Genomic DNA, 16,221 nt, shown 5'->3' with positions numbered 1-16,221 from the left:
CTCCATCAATGCAAGAAGACTCTCCTTCTTCCATTTCATTTGTCAAACCAACTTCTTCCGCCATTTTCTTCTTCAATTCTACTGTTTGCTCTTCCATTTTCTTCTTCAATTCCACTGCTTGCTCTTCCATTTTCTTAATCAATTTGTGAATAACAAACTTAGACCTTTCATCAATAGGATCATCCCTCAATTCAAAGAACTTACATTTCTTAGCCTATAAAATAAATTCAACTCATGTTAGGCACACTGTAATGTGTGGCAGAAATAAGGCACGCAACATAAAAAAATATATTTATAATCATACCCCATAGAATGGGCATGTCAAAAATCTTCTTCCGGGATTATTGGGAGACCAAGAAATCTACATTTTTAATAATACTCCGTGCTGGCATCGCACTTGATGCTTCATCTTTGGATCGTCATTTTGAGTACAAAGATTGTTCAACTCCGATTTGAACTCTTTCATTAAGAACCCTAGAAAAAAAAATTAAGTGAAGGATATAACATATAAATAAAAGATGAGAATAATAATGAATTTGGAGAAAATATTACTTACCACTAGAATGCATGGCACATATTTCATTTTTTTTTCTTTAAGCTTTGGCAAAAATGGAGTCAAGATTAGAAAATGAAGAAGAAGGAAGAGAAAATAAAGGGGAGGGGGTGGGGTAGGTTTTTTCCCGTTATTTTTTATCCACATGGCAAAAAATAACAGGTCAAATGCCCCCCTCACGCACTGCTTGGTCGTGTAGTCACGCACACTGCCAGATCAGCGCTAAAAGGTCACTAAAATACTAAAAAAATTAAGACTGGGGGGGAGGGGGGGGGGGGGTAATAGGTCTCCCGCAAAGGTTGGGTGCGTCATAATTAATCTAGTTATACGTTGGGGTGGGGGTGTGGTTTTAATGTACTTTCCCACTGTATAAACCTGTGTTTTTTTTATTAGTATAAATGTATTGTTATACAAGAGAATTTTTATTTTCTCTATCTCTATAAAAGTTCAAAAATATTACTCCATATGTTTGAAGTTATATGTCTTACTTTCTTTGTTAGTATTTTTTAAACGAATGTTACTTTATACATAGTAAGTCTTTAAATACAATATCCTATATGACATTAATTAAGAGAACAAGTTTGAAAAGATATTTTTAGTACATTACATACAACTTTAGTAGGCGTTCAGACATACGATTTCATATCATGAGATGAAATCTTAAATAATCCAAAAAGGCATGATTTGAGATTTCAAATCATGATTTTAACATTTTTAAATGTAAAATTTGATCTATAAGTTTATATTTCGTAAAAAAAGACCCATAAGTTGGTAGATATTTTTAACAATTATTCCCACCAACCATTTACCAAACTCATTAACTTTTACCAACCTTTATTTATGTTCGTACTATGTGGGAGAATTATAGTAAAGAGTAGTTACATTACTATTCATGTTAAATTTTCCTTTTTATTGAACTAAAATTTGATAAATTGATGTTGTATTTTTTAGAAAAGCCTTTTAGTAGCATACTAATTTTGTTGTGAACTATGACTTGCTCGGTTGGTAAGATTGTATAAGAATTGCGAAAGTTATAACAGTTTTCACAACTTGTGGGGTTTTTATGTCTATGAGAAAAAATACAACTTAAGAAATCTAAATTGCATGTCCAAACATGATTTCATCTCATGGTTTTATCCCATGATTTCTAATCATGATTTCAAATCATGTCCAAACGGTTACTTAGTTTAAAATCATAAGATTATTTTTTTACTTTATTAAATCAGTATCCAGTCAAATTAAAAGACTTAAAATGAACTGACAGGAGTACAATTTTGTAAATTGACTTATGTATTTCGAAAAAGGGCCAAATATGCCCCTATACTATCAGAAAAGGGCCAGATATACCTCTCGTTGTACTTTGGGTCCAAATATACCCCTACCGTTATACTTTGGGCACTAATATATCCTCCACCATTAAAGCTAGCTGAGGTGGAGCCCAATCCCATATGACATTATTATTTAATTGAAATAAATATCATGTGGCATGCAACCTCACTAATCACCTTTCACCATTGGCACCTTCGAAAAACATAAAGGATTTGAAATCCATTCCGCGTTAGCTACTGTTACTATAAAGGTGAAGTTTTTTAAAGAACATTTCCATGCCTATAGCATGTTTGAGAAAAATGACAGAAGAACAAGGAACATAGCAATTACAAATTCAAGAATTTGGAGTAGGAGAAGAAGAAAAAGCATGTCCAGCAATCATGGTTATACTAATTGAATCGCCCATAAATCTTTATAATCAGGAATTTGGGTGTAATCTTTTTTAATCAATTTGTGAAAGAATCACACTATAACTAGGAAAGCCGGCCCATTTAATTTTCCTAAAGAATTTGTGAAAAGAATCCCACTATATATTAGGACTTGGAGTCCAAGCCAAAGTACTAAACCCAAGTACAATTAGGTCAGACTTTGAGAATCCATACATGTTATAAAAAAACGCTAAATCTTTCTTGTGCAGATTCAGACGATAGTGCAATTAAGTGCTAATGCTGAAAGATTATATTGGAAGGGGTGTGTGTGGGGGAGCGAGAGCGGGTGCTAATGGTGAAAGATGATATTGGGAGGTGTGTGTGTGTGCGGTTGCGGGGGGGGGGGGGGGGGGGGGGGGGGGTTTAAAATTGAGTTTGATTAGTGCGGTGGCATGGTGTTATTCCATTAAAATATTAATGTTATGTGGGATTGGGTTCCACCTTGTAAACTTTAACAGTGGAGGGGTGTCACGACCCAAACCGATGAGCCGTGACGGGAGTCTGACCTCTAGCGACCAAACACCCCTAAACACTTATCTGAAACATGCTGAACATCAATAGCCCATAAATGGCAAAAACTAATCTCATAAAGAGGAAACATCCGAACTCTGTACAATCTGCATATATATAAAGACAACATGCGGAAGAACAGTGCAAGCCGGCTAGGCTGCTATATACAACTGTGCGCAAAAGAATGTTAGCCGATAAGGCTACATCGTCTGACTACTACATACAACTGTCTACAGACCTCTACTGGAATAAAACTGTAGAAAGGACGGGACAGGGCCCCGTCGTACCCATCTATATACATCTCAAAAGAATGGCCTACCAAAATAGACTGCAACTCCGGATCGAATGGAGTGCACTGAGCGCTGCTGGATAAGGGTCCTACTAAGCTGGACCACCTCCCTGTCTACCTATACCTGCGGGCATGAACGCAGCCCCCCGAGCAATAGGGAGTCAGTACTGATAATATACTGAATATGTAAGGCATAAAGACAACCTGTATATATGTATAGAAATCATGAATAAAATCTGAACTCATAAGCTGGAATGACTATCTGCATGAATCTGTATGAACTAGTATTTGTCTGCCTCTGACTAAATCTGTATGTCGGAAAACATGGACATGCATATAATATATATATATATATATATATATATATATATATATATATATATATATATATATCTAGGAGGTACACACCTTATTGTCACATCACAGGACACACCTTCACCCCATGTTAAGCGTGCCTTTCTCATGTATATACTCCAACATCATAGGTCACTCCTGGACCACTCATAGGCCACACTTTCACCCTCTGTCAAGCGTGCCTTCCACATATACAACGTATTATCATAGGTCAGACCTCCACCCCCTGTCAAGTGCGCCTCTCACTCATACCTCTGAGATCTGGAAGTGAATGCGTAATACAAGTAAAACTGAACGACAGGATTCTCAAACAGTAAAATGATAATTTGCCTCTCATGGGCCTTACTGAACTCATACTACTAGGATAGGAAATCATAAGATCTGTATATAGGAAAAGTACCATAGCAGGGGTACGGGAACATCAAAACTGTATTTCTCTTAGAACTTATAAGAATAGAGTAATATGGAAACTCTCTTACTCGTTTATCGGTTCATATCATAGGATCATGCCAAAAAAAGAAGGAATAACCTTAAAATACCTTGACGTATATCAAATCGCCCAACTTCTGCTTCTCGAACTTGTAAATCTACAATTAAGATAACATAAGCCTTAATTAGGCTACTTGCTTTGCGTACCAATCATCCCCAAGCACGTATAAAGCTTAACGAATCATAGATGACTATCTCCTTTATAAGCTTACAATGATAGCGCCTATATATATATATCCAAATACACATAAATCCATCCCTAATCATTTCTTTAAAATAGTCTCATGCCACTAGCTTACCCTTCATCAATCTATCACTTCCACAAATACCCTTTCTTTACCTTAAATCATTAAAACTCTTGATAGCAAACTCAAATACAAGGGTAGGAATCATTTACATACCTCGAGGGGTCAAGAATCCTAAGAATCACTTTAACTTCAACTCCCCAAGCTTCCCATTCTTGGAGAAACCCTAGAAACAACATTTTTCTTCACAAGCTCGGGTTTACGGGGTCCAGGTCTTGTCAAATCTTCACTACTATGCCATAAATGTTGGAGAGCAAAATATTAGGGTTTTCTGATCTGGGAATGAGATAAATAAGACATAAAGTCGTGGACCATGTATTTATAATCGGAGAATTAAATGCTTCAGTGGTCCGGTTCGACGAGCGGGTCGACGACCCGTCGACGTGCTCGTCGACCTGCGCCTGCAGAATGCATGGCTGCGGAACCCTGTCGACGCCGCACAACGACGGCGACAGGTTCGACGACCTGTCGATCTTGACTAGTGTCCTGCAGGTTTTTCTTATTCAGTTCAGATCGCGTCGATTCGACTCGTTCAATTTCTAACTCTATGAATTGCCAGGAATATCTACTGGTACCCTCGTACACGGGGTAAGACACTTTCTATCTCCAAAACTTGAGCTCGGGTCTCAATTCCCAAGGCATACCCAACTAGGAATTCATAAGTTCTACCACTACGAAAGCGAGGGGTGTAACAAGGGGTATATTTGTGCCCAAGTATAACGGTAGGGGTCTATTTGGACCAAAAGTATAACGAGGAGTATATTTGGACCCAAAGCATAACAAGGAGTATATTTGACTCTTTTTTGATAGTACAGGGGTATATTTGACCCTTTTCCATTTTACGACTGCACAACATTCATTTGACAAGATCCAGCCCAATTCGACCCCTACGGGTGGCTAGCGAGCATCCCTTCAGAAGATGACTTTTGGATAGCCTATCCTCTCTCATGTCGCCATAAGGATTTAGGCTAAGGGCCGGACCAAGTGAGTAAAATGTGAGCTTAAGCTGTTAGAGAGAGTACACTTTATTTATTTAATTATATATTCTTAACACGTCCCCTCATGTGCAGGATAGATTCTTTGTTCACGAGCCAAGCTCGTGAAAATTCTTTTTTGATATTGCATGACGGTGAGATTCGATCCCAGAATCTCTGTCTGCTCGGATACCATTGGGGAACACATCAACGCGGGTCAGTCTACCTTGATTTTCTACTCCTTCAGGAGTTTCTTTAAGTCCCAAGATATGAGTACATGCACTAAAAAAATTCCTTGCATAGTCATAGGTTTGAAACCAACCACATCCTGCAAGAACTACTTAGATCAACACTGATCTAGATGACAATGTCTTGTGAATATCTTAGGATGGAAAGGGGTGCATAGAAATCAACCGACTTTCATTTGACTTTTGTTATCCTTGAGACATTTTGGCAAGAACATGAGATGGTAGTCATGACACCATAATACATCTCCTTCTCTATAATGTTCATTCACAACATCAGCAAACATTTGGTTCGCTTTCTTATAAGCATCAAACTGAGACTGGCTTTTGGTAGTCGCACTGTGGTTTTCTTGGAAAAGAGGCAACAATATGTTATTGCAATGACCGTTGATGAACAATTTCTTCATCTAGGAAGACAGGGATACACCTCATTTCTGCAAGTGCCTTGGTAAGTGTCACACCCCGAACTATGGCCTGGGCGTAACACAACACTCGGTGCCTTGCTGCATGTGACCGAGCGAACCACATGGCTTGCTGAATCAACATGGGCTATGAACTGATGCGAGATACACTTTAAAACATGGATAGTCTGAATAACATGAGTCATCATAATACTAATAAAAATATTGTTTAAACATGATGCGGAAATAGTCTGAAAATATAACAAGTACTGAGCCAATGTTGGCTATAAAACTCTGAACATCTGACACAACATAACTGAACTAGTCTATGAAACCTCTGACATGAGTCTGACTACTAAACTATTTACCAGGGCCAGGCCCCTAGCATACCTTAACTGCATAACTAACATGAAAGCAAAGTAAAGATAACACCCCGAATGGATTGGGGCTCACCAATAGTTGATACAAGCAAAGTCCTAACGAGCTGATCTGTTGTCCTGTAAATCTGTTGTCTCGCCCCAAAACCCACCCTAGACGTGACCGGCATCCGACGTCATGAACAACATCGGAAGAACATAAACAACACAATAATAACACTTGAACCCGCCAGGTTCAACATTCGCCTCCAACAATTTATAAAATAAAGGTAGCCAAATCATGCATATATGAACTAAGTCAGCGGAAGTCTCCAATATAAGTAATAGTCATAAACGTGGCAAACACCCATTAAGTCGTACGAGACTTTTGATAATCTACCCACACTTCTGATAACTATCTATGGAGCTTCTAAGAGACACAAGAATCATCTTACTTCGAGACGCAGCCCGAAAATCTAGAATAATAAATGAAATAGGAAGTGTCCCACTAACAAGGATGTGGGCTCACCAAATCAACAACAGCAGCAAGTTCTCCTAAGCGTCGAGAGTATCACGAACCTGCTCTTCTCCGTTACCTAACATACCATAAAAAAAACAATGGTATGCCTGAGTACTTTCGTACTCAGTGAGTGCCTCGGGGACAACAAGTATTATAAAAATAAAATATAATAATACATAAAGAAATCAGTTCTGAAAGAATAGTATAAAAACAGTCATTCCACTTTGTGATTCTTAATATCATTTGTTAAACCGTTTACAAAGCCATTAACCAATATAAAAACAGGTATTCAGCATGTGTATCTCAATAAGAATTATCAAAACCGATTATAAAGTTTTTTGTCAAGTTACAACTTTCAATTATGCCTTTCAAATTGATCATGATTGTCAACAATAGTTCCATGAGAGATTACGAATATCACACATGCCGATACAGGCCCAAGAATCAATCACATCGAGGGGATGACCGTAGGGTTCCGTTGTCACAGCGCACCACACCGGATTATAAAATTCTCGGTGACCACTCATCCTCCCGAATGGCTAGGAATAAACACACCGGAATATGAAATACTCGGTGACCACTCATCCTCCCGAATGGCTAGGCATAAACACACCAGAATATGAAATCCTCGGTGACCACTCATCCTCCCGAATGGCTAGGCGTAAACACATCGGAATATGAAATCCTCGGTGACCACTCATCCTCCCGAATGGCTAGGCGTAAGCACACCGGAATATGAAATCCTCGGTGACCACTCATCCTCCCGAATGGCTAGGCGTAAGCACACCGGAATATGAAATCCTCGGTGACCACTCATCCTCCCGAATGGCTAGGCGTAAGCACACCGGAATATGAAATTCTCGGTGACCACTCATCCTCCCGAATGGCTAGGCGTAAGCACACCGGAATATGAAATCCTCGGTGACCACTCATCTTCCCGAATGGCTAGGCGTAAGCACACCGGAATATGAAAACCTCGGTGGCCACTCATCCTCCCGAATGGCTAGGCGTAAGCACACCGGAATATGAAAACCTCGGTGGCCACTCATCCTCCCGAATGGCTAGGCGTAAGCACATCGGAATATGAAAACCTCGGTGACCACTCATCCTTCTGAATGGCTAGGCGTAAGCACACCGGAATATGAAATCCTCGGTGACCACTCATCCTCCCGAATGGCTAGGCGTAAGCACACCGGAATATGAAAACCCCGGTGACCACTCATCCTCCCGAATGGCTAGGCGTAAGCACACCGGAATATGAAATCCCCGGTGACCACTCATCCTCCCGAATGGCTAGGCAAAATCACATCCATAGAGTTCATAGCATAAAAGCCGAATTACAATTCATCCCAAGGTAATCACATCACCATTTACCATTAAGGTTCATTATGCCATATCGTAAAGATAAATCATTTCAAAGAATGTTTTGAAAACGTATAACTTCTTTACAAAAGATTCCACGTCCTAATTCATCAATGAGAATATCATTACCAACCCTTAACCATCATTATTAAGCATCTCCTATAGAGGAAAACATCCATAATATCACATACATATGTAGGGTTTGTTACAATCTAGGTTTAATGTGGGTTTGTCCCCTCACACACATTAACCATTAATCAAACCTATAATAGATTTCAAGAGCGTAAAACCAATTCATCATATCATTCAAAACATGCTTTTATAAAGAATCGATCTTTCAAGAGAGTTTGCAAAAGAGACATATACATTACCTTTATATTCAAAAAGGATTTTCAAAAGAGACATAGAAATCACAACCAAAGAGTTCGTAAAAACCGATAGAAAGAGTATGTTCAAAAGAGACATACCTTAGTTTGTTAAACAAGGTTTAACAATTCACTTTTTTTTAATGAAGAACACCCAAACCCTAACTTGAATCACTTTGGGAATAATTATGTTGCAAACCCTAGGTTTTGGTCACAAGAATCATGTTAAGAATCATGGGTTTGATGTTAGAATGAATTAGTAATGTTAAGGACGTCCTTACCTTTGATTTGAAGACTTGGAGGAATGATTTTCGTCCTTAGGGTTGTTTAGGAAGTGGAGGAATAAACAAAACAAGGGTCTTATTTATATTTTTCTGGTGAAAACGGGCCAAAGGACGCCTTTGATGGACGGACCATCCTTCGTGTTACGGACCGTTCTTTGGACCGTCCCTTAGTGAAAATTTCCAGAGAGTTCTGGAAATTTTTGAGATGTAACGGCTCCATGTTACGGCCCGTAACACGTGTTACAGCCCGTAACGTCTCACCGTAACACAGGCAAAATTTTCAGCGAAGACAGACTTCAGTAAAACGGGCATAACTTTTTGTACGCAACTTTTTTGGGGTGGGCGACCTACCATTAGAAAGATATTTCAAATATCTACAACTTTCATCAAGGACGTTTTTCCAAATTCGCAACACATTTTCATGAAAATCGCCCAGAAGACAGACCTACCAAAACTTAGGCGAATTTAAGAGCCCTTAAGAACTTCAATTATTGGTTTGACTTCAAAACAACCATCTTCCACCCGAATTCATCAAGAATGGATTTATATAGATAAAATATCATCTTAAAACTAGATTTTTACTCATTCACACGTAGTTCAAGTTTACGGGGTGTTACATCTGCATTGTGAAATACAAGCCCCCAGGCAATAAAAGGGTCCGTCAGTACACTTGAACTGTACTGATATGTACAACAACTGAATGAAATAAGCATGGCACATGAAATATTAGAACTGAAACTGAAACTATAAGCTGAACATGAACATGAGTATATCTGGCATGAATATATATATAACATGAGTAAAACATTGTTAGTGCGAGAGCCTTCGTAAAACCGACATGTAACCACCGCGTGAGCACGTGGCATCTGATCTCTGCCAGACCAGATAAGTCATCTTGTACCTTTCCGGGGTACAAGACATGAACATGACATGAATGGATCTAATAACCCGCAATGGTAAACATGAAGGCATCATCCTAACTGAGTGGAGCGATCCTTATCCTACGCTGGCATACGTAGTTTCAGGCTATCTGAGCCTTTTCAGCAATTTGTTCAACTCCCAAAACATGAACATGGATATAATTGGCTTAGTAGCCCATGATTTATATAAACATGATTGTAAACATGATTCGTGATTATATATATATATATATATATAAGTAAACTTGTATGAAAACATGGTAGCATATAGAAATTCATGAAAATAAACATAAAAGCTCATATCTTGCATTTAAGAACCCATGAAATGCAAAGTATGGGTTTTCATAGATTACTGACAGATTCTTAATAACCAAAATGGACTATTAAAAACACAATAACGAATTATTAATACAACATGATATATCATGGTACATGTACTTAGGGTTATCATCAACGTGGTTAGAAACCCTAGTTTTGGTGCAAATTTGTAAAATCATGGAAGAATATGGCGTGGGGGAAGAACAATGATGTTCCCATACGTAGATAGAAACCCTACATAAATGCTCCAATCCAACGAATTATTCTTGATTCTTTGACGAAGAACACCCAAACCCTAGCTTTGAATCGTTGGAGAAGGATTACTTGTTAATCTTATGTTTTCATTTAAGAATCATGTTAGGAATCATGTATTTAGCGCTAGGATTGATTAGGAATCGTGGGGATGTTCTTACCTTGATGTGAGAGGTTGAGAGGAGAGAAATATTGTCCTTCAAGGGTTTTCTACGAAGTTGGAATGTTTGATAAATGAAATTTCGAGTTAAGTGCTGAATTTGTATCACGGGGCATTTGGACGGAGAGCTCCAAAGCAAGGGCTGACCTCGCTATGGGCATCGCTCAGCGAGCTCAACCAGCCAAAATGGACTTAGTCAATTTCTTGATTTTTTTTTTCACTTTTGGACCCTCTACCTCACTGAGCGCAACCTATGGAGAGCCCTTGCCTAGCTTTGGGGATCGTTCAGCGAGCTCCCCTGTCCAATTCATACTTACCGAAATTTTTCTTACGTTTTTCAACTTTGTCAATAACGCTCAGTAAAATGAGCATAACTCCTTTCATAGAGTTTCGTTTGAGTGCCACTTTATATGGATAGAAAGATATTTCAAAGGGCTCCAACTTTTATGTTTTGAGTTTTCTCAAATTACTAACGGATTTTCAATAAATCAGGTTGGAAGACAGAATTATCGAGAACTTAGTTGATTTTATCGAATCTTATGCACCTCACTATCCATCTTGATTCCAAAATGACTATTTCCACCCAAAGTCATCCCGATGGGACTTCATATGACAAAAATGCTTGTTAACACTTATTTAACATAGTCACACCTAATCCGAATTTACGGAGTGTTCCAGTAAGTGCCCTCTTCCCAGCCGCATCTGGCACAATTACACCTGCCCTACCAATTCATATAGCCTCAAACTTATTCACAGTAGGGGCGGCTCAGAGTGAAGCTAGTAAAGCATTTTCCTTAGGCCCCCTAAATTTTGAAGCCCCTAGAAAATTTTAAGAGTAAATTTTATGATAATATTTTTCACTTAGAAAAATATTGAAGATTGTGAAAAAAAGAAGTTACAAATTTATTAAAAAAGAAATAAAAGAAAACTATTTACTCTTTACCAGAAATATTCTAGAACTTTGAATTAAACAACTCAAATCTTCATAGTTATAAATAAAGTTTTATAATAACATCCAAGGTAACTTATTGCAAACAAATTATTTTTATATAGATTTTGATTAGCTAATGGGCCCAATATTAGATATCATATAAAAACAATTGGGATGTGCAATTTTACGGGCAAACCAAAGCTTTAAGAATTTGAGCTGCAACCCTCAGATAAAAATGTATTAACGGAAATCACAGACCAAAAATAAAATAAAAAATCTAGATTTATTTATGAAAATAACAAACAAAAAAATATAAATTTTGAAAAGAAGCAAGCAAAAAGAGAGGAAAATTTCCAGTGTGTATAATAGGCCTATCCCAACCAGTCATCCAGATGTAAAAGAGATCACGGGGAGTAATGTTGTAAATATAATGAACGAGCTAGGGGTCTACACTTTATGCTGCGAGTAGTTGAAAGGGAAGTTGTGAGTCGGAAACTGAAACTATTAGGATGTCATTGCTGAAGGTCTCGAATTTCAAAGCTGGAACGCCTGAGATTGTCTTGAAATGTTACGCTATCCTCGTTTTGGTTCAACCTTGAAAAGGGTAGGTTGCAAAGTATAAGTGTCAAGTTGATTGTGATGAATAACACTCGCACTTGGCTTCATCCCATTTCTCTTATCGAGAAACTAGGATTTGTGGACAAAGCACAGAGCGATACTGGCATAATTGCCAGTTAGGATCGTTATGGTAATGAGCAATGAAAGAGTACAGAACATATGTAAAACTGTTGAGGCCAAGGCTTTGCAGCCAACTACAAAATCCTTCTTAAGGCCCATTTCTACCGATAGCAATAAATGGTAAGATAAGCAAGTTGTTATCATATTTTGAGTAATCTCACAAATAACTTAATAAATGAGTTAGTATAAACAACTCTATCTATGATGGACAATCTTCATATGGACTCATTATTTCTATATGAATATGTACCACAAGGAAATTTTCCTTTTTGAACATGAGATTTTTCCAAGAATTTCTTGTAGGGTTCCACTGCGCTTTTATCTTCCGATCTGGAAACCAAAGTTCTCTCAGCTACATTGTCCACTACCAGGTTAAAATCACCCAACAAAATTCATGGTGTATCTTTATATATTATTTTGTCAATGCAAGCGAGCTTTAACGATAGACCATTTGTTGGAACACCATGAACTCCAATAACTTTTATTTTTTGTTTTGATTTAAGAATCTCAAATTCATCCCATATATATTTGTTCCCATCGTTGAATTTCACAACAAAAGACTTTGGAACAACTTTGACATTCGTACGATCCCACATTATCATCCAATATGCATTGTCGTTCAGACGATACTGTGAAAAATTTGTTCCCATTATGGACACTTGAGAAGCCTTTTGCAATACAATAACGTGAGGTCGCTGATCATTCAACTTAACTGCTATATCTGGATTGGTTCTCTTGTGAAGATTCCATGATACAATTTGAAATACTCCCTCTTCCCTTTCACTTGCCATCAATTTTTTATTCTGTACTTCAATAAAAACATAAAACATAAGCGTCTCTTGAAGTTAAAACAGAAGCGTATTTCAAATTATACAAAAAAGTAGTAGTATTTATTTTTCAGACAAAGGGAAAGGGAAAACATTAAACCACAACATACAATAAAGCTCCAGAAAAGATGACAAGCAAAAGAAGAGTATACTTGAATTTAATACCAATTTTTTAGACCCTTTATCCAAAAGGAAAATTCTAAAAAAAAGACCATTTAAACTTGGTTAGTAGGAAAAGACCCCTGAACATCAAAAATAAACCGCAGAATACATAGAGACATGAAGTCATACATGCATAGCGAAAACATGGTTTAAACCGGGAAATCGAGATAGTTAGGGCTGTAGCCAATCAAGTAGTTGTCGCTCTATCCGATGTTATTGTGCTCGAACACTACAAGAAATGGGTTAAATTGTGGAGGTTTATTTGAGGGGGTCATAAAAACCCTCACTATAAAATCATTTTGTGGCGCTTTTTTAAACCCCCGCTATATGATTCTTTTTGTGGGGGTCTATTTGTGGGAGTCATAAAAACCCCACTATAAAATCATTTTGTGGCAGTCTCATTGTAGAGGTTTTTGATAACCTCCACAAATTGCTTTAAATGTCGCAATTTGGTATACTTTTTGGTAGTTAATACAACAAAAAAGTATAAATTTGGCAAAAAATTGTTAGGAACAGAATGATATTTTTTCTCAACATCAATCAATGGATGCAACTTTATTTAGTCGTTGGTATGAGGTGTGGGCGTTTGGGCAGTTTGGATAGGGCGTGAAAACTCAATTTGAACTTTTAATTTTTGAATTCAAGAAATTAAAATTCAAATCAAATCCAAATAATTTCGGATTGGATCGATTTTCTTAATTCGATTTCGGATTAATAGATTTGATTATTTGGGATTCTCAATTTTGAGCCTATATGTTGAGTTTCCCCAATAAATGAACATCTTAACAAAGTATTCTTGTGAAAGTTATTTTGCGTATTGATACGCTCAAATTACACCTATTAATGGTATGAAACGGACATTGTCAAATATAGTAACCCAATGAGGTTGGGGTCGAATCGCATAGAGAATATGGTGTGAAAAGTTTACTAAACAAGTATTATACTAATCTTGCGGTCCTGGTGTATTCCAGAAAAGGGTTTTATAGTTGATTTGGTTTGTGGACTAAATTAAAGTGACAGGAAATTTAAAGTTGTAAATATATATGGGTAAAAAGAACCAAGGTTGTGTCCCCGTCAGATGAAGTGTATGATCATGGGTATCGATCTTGATATACTTCTAATGGACTGTTTGTATGGATGCACTTAACCTCTATGTGAATCTGAACTATTTCGCAATAAGAAAAGATTATTTCTTTCTATGCTTTTTCCAAAGACAAGAAAGTATGCATGAAGAACGGTTAACTATGCCAAGTAAATTCCTCTTATTCCTAAGTGAATTTATTAAACAAGGTTTAAAGCCCTGAGTTCTCGTTATTTTTTCTTATCTAACCCTAGCTATTTTCCCAAATAAACTAAAGTTTATGGTGTTAGCTAATGTTTGCAACCACTAACTATATGATAAAAACGAAGAACAAATAAACCCTAACAATCCATTATGCGTATATCTTTCACGATCCCCAATCACAACACACCCATCCTTGGGTTCACAACCTTAGTAAAGGTGTTTAGCTACTCATGGCAACAAGAAAACAATAAAAGATTAAAGATTGCATAATTGAATTATTGTATTTAACTTACGAATAAACTTGAAAGTAATGAATGTAATTGTCTGGAAATCTTGAAAAGCAATAATAACTGAAAAGTAATTACTACAAGTCTAAAACTCCAGATGTTTGAAAAATAAAACCTAAACAGGTATTTATACAAGTCAAATTCAGAATAATCAATCCCAGTCCTGTTCCACCTCGGCTTGCACTTTGACGGGTTGTCTTTGCACGACGGTCATTGACCTGCTCGACAACCATATCGATGATTTGAGTATGTTTTTTTCCTTCTGCAGGAACTCCACCGCCGAAGCACTTCGACAGACCGTCGATCATGTCGACGGTGCAAGTCGACGATCTGACGATGATCTGATGAATTGTCACTTCGTAGGAAATTATCGACGAGGCAACTCGACGGACCGTCGAGCATGTTGACGGTCCGTCCTTATGCTTATCAGACAGATTGCCTATTTTTCTCGTTTTTCGCTTTCCGAGCATTCTAACTTCACAATACCTGCACAACACACAAAACACATCAATCTAACACAAACTTGCTCGAAAACAAGTAAAACTTATAGTTAAAAAGCATTAGATGTGCCACAAACTACCAGCACATCACGTATTTGCAGAATAAGATGTGTTGTGAAGCACCAAGTCATGCTCCGCCTTCTCTCTAAAAGTTTAGAGAGAGAAAGATAATCTACCCACACGATCCCTACCTAATGCAGCAACTAAAAACAGATATGACCGCACAAACATTAGAAGCTGATACTAAGATGACAGAAGAAAAAGCAGATGAGCTATATCGTAGCAATGATAAGTAAAAATAGAAGCTAGACTCACCCAAAGTAAGTTTCTCTGACACCTTAAAAGGAAACATGACTGACCTAAATATAAACTATGAGTGTAGCCTTTTTAACACTCTTACACTAGAGGACGAACTAGTCAACCACACCAACTGCCCTAATTTTATCCCCATATCAACCACTGACAAACAAAGACTTTACCAACCATGGAAGGAAGCTATTAAGGCAAGTAAAGTAAGGAATGCATTCAGATGCTTATGAGCCATAGATTGAGAAGACTGATGCACTCAATTTCAGGTCTACTCTCTGTTTCGCAGGAAAAGAAGTTATGTAATGAGCAGCAACTTCTTGTGAATGGTATGATTAAAATGAGTAATGGTGTGTCCACTTTGATGGACGATGTGGTGGATACTACAATGAAGGATAACACAAGATTCCCATTGGAGATGAAGCATTTTCAAGTTTTGCTTTATATAGGTAGTCTTTTGGTATTACCAGTTAGGTTGAAAACTTTGCCTAATCATGTTATGGGTGATGAAAGAAGAGTTTTCAAGTTTTGCCTCATATATTAGGTAGTCTTTTGAAGATAATTGAGGGATCTTACTGTTGACATCTAATTTTTGACCTCCCATAATTTGCTTTAATTATCCAGAGTACTTGAAATATTCAACAGAGGGAAATATGCTTTTAGAAGTCAAAATAATTTTCTAAAATTTATTAAGGCTATTTTTTTTGCCAATTTTGTTTGATAAGATAATTTCTGAATATTATAAATTATTTTAAGTATTTTTACAATTAT

At 37.3% G+C, this 16,221-nt stretch overlaps 1 pseudogene; it reads left to right on the top strand.

Moving 5' to 3' along the window:
* Positions 1–609: 609 nt before the first annotated feature.
* LOC132612762 (ethylene receptor 3-like) lies at positions 610–15,994 on the top strand (annotated as a pseudogene).
* Positions 15,995–16,221: the final 227 nt, after the last annotated feature.

This window comes from Lycium barbarum, chromosome 10, assembly GCF_019175385.1.
Source record: "Lycium barbarum isolate Lr01 chromosome 10, ASM1917538v2, whole genome shotgun sequence".
Taxonomy (NCBI): domain Eukaryota; kingdom Viridiplantae; phylum Streptophyta; class Magnoliopsida; order Solanales; family Solanaceae; genus Lycium; species Lycium barbarum.
The sequence above is the reverse complement of the archived record's forward strand: the minus strand, read 5'-3'. Positions and strand labels throughout refer to the sequence as shown.